Source organism: Mus pahari, chromosome 13 (assembly GCF_900095145.1).
Source record: "Mus pahari chromosome 13, PAHARI_EIJ_v1.1, whole genome shotgun sequence".
Lineage (NCBI taxonomy): Eukaryota > Metazoa > Chordata > Mammalia > Rodentia > Muridae > Mus > Mus pahari.
The window spans coordinates 6,757,171-6,759,463 of NC_034602.1; positions in this window are offsets into that span (position 1 = coordinate 6,757,171).

Genomic DNA, 2,293 nt, shown 5'->3' on the forward strand with positions numbered 1-2,293 from the left:
GGGAACCTGATCTGGTATTGGGTGAGGGAAAAGGACTGAAACCCTGAGGGCTAGCAGAAAGAATGGAAACAGGAAACCTCAGGAGATAGGAGGTTGGGGGGACCCTGGGAGGTNAGAGACTCTCAGGACTCAAAGGGAGGGACCTTAGATGAAATGTCCTACAGTAGGGAGAGGGAACTTATAGAGCCCATCTCCATCAGGAAGACAGGACATCAAGTGAGGGATGGGGTTGCCATCCTACAGTCACAACTCTGACTTTTAATTATTCCTGTCTGAAAGAATTACAGAGATGTAAAAGTAGAGGAGCCTGAGGAAAGAAGGTCCAGTGACAGGCCCAAAGTGGGATGTAGCTCAAGGGGAGGTCCCAAGGTCTGACACTATTACTGAGGCTATGGAACACTCACAAACAGGGACCTATCATGACTGCCCTCTGAAAGACCCAACAAGCAGCTGAAAGAGTCAGATGCACTTATTTGCACCCAACCAATGGACAGAAGCAACTGACCACTGTTGTTGAATTAGAGAGGGCTGAAAGAAGCTGAGAAGAAGGACGATTCTGTAGGAGGACCAGCAGTCTTAATTAATCTGGACCCCCGAGATCTCTTCAACACTGGCCCACCAAACAGACAGCATACACCAGCTGATATGAGGCCCCCAGCACACATACAGTAGAGGACTGCCGGGTCTGTGTTCCTCTAGAGATGATGCACCTAACCCTCGAGAGACTGGAGGCCCCAAGGAGTTTAAAGGTCAGGTGTGGGGGGGGGGTGAGGGCATCCATGTGGAGACGGGGTGGGGTGGGGTGGGGAAGAGGTGTGGGATATGGAATAATCAGTTCCACATGGGTGGATGGGGAGGGGTGGGTAATGGAATATGGAGTGTAAAAAATGAATTACAAATAAAATTAAATTAAATTTTAAAAAATAACCTTTTCATTTTGATACATCTGATGTTTTGTTAGTCACCGGCAGGATAAAACTCTCCACCCCTTCAGCCAAACTGCCATATTTCTCTCCCAGGTTAAAAACATATTTTAAAAAATGGCTTAATATTTTCAGGCCTTTATGCTAAACTATTTATGTAAAGGAGACTTTGCAATTTTAAGCTGTACTTTAATTTTTAATTTTCATATATATTACAATGTGTATGATATGTTATTACATTAGGACATGCCATATAATAACTATAATATTAAACATACACTCAATCAGATTCTGCCAATATACTGGCTTTAAACAACTACCTGCCTTAACATTACTAAATTTACTTACTTAATTCAGTTTGGGCTGTGAGGTTCTTAAGAAAAGAGCAATTTCTTGAGCATTTTTTTCACATCATGTGAATCCATCTTCTGTCATCATGACAAATACCTATTTGAAGAAGGAACAATTCATGTTGGTTCATGGTTGCAAAGGTCTAACCATGTTGGCTGGCTCCATTGTGTCTGGGGCTATAGTGAAGCAAAGATCATAGCATAAAGACATGGTAGAACATAATTGTAGAACCCATATGTAGAACCCAAATGTAGAATCCAAAATAAATTCAAGACCACTTAGCCCTTTCCCTGCCTCGAAGGGACTTTCCAAACTCTATAGTTTTAGTGGTCAAAATTAGCAGACCAAGTCTGCACCTGCCAAAACAAGATTAGCTGTTCTTGGAAAAATAACCATCACAAAAATAACAGTTCTCAGCTGAGGTGTCCGCCCTGGAGGGGTCTCAAGGCCTGAGCTGGTAGGAGAGCCATCTTTGCTCCAGTGCACTGTCAGGGAGAGGGCAGCCTGCAGAGGCGACACAGCTGCTGGGACAGACTCCATTTCTGGCTCCAGACATCTGGCACCTTTCCTGCCCAAGGAGAGGTGTCCGCCCGGGAGGGTTCTCAGTGATTGAGCTGGTAAGAGAGCCATCTTTGCCATCTTTGCTCTGGTGAGTTGCCAGGAGGGGGCGGCCTGCAGAAGCAAAACAGTTTCTGGCAAAGATCCCTTTTCTGTCTCTAGACATAAGAGCACCTTCCCCACCAGAGGAGAGGTGTCTGCCTGGAAGGGCTGTCATTGCCTGAGCTGGTTGGGGAGCCATCTTTTCTCCGGTCCACCTAGGCTCCAGTCTGCACTGGTGAGAGTGTGGACCCCCTAAACTACACAGCTTTGGGACAGACAGAAGCAACCTAGCTTCTGGGACAGAGCCTGTTTCGGGCATCAGAAATTTGGGCACCTTCCTTGCCAGAGGAAAGGTGGCCACCTGTGAGGGCTCTGTCTGCCAGAGCAGGTGAGAAAGTCATATTGTGTCCAGGGTCCCT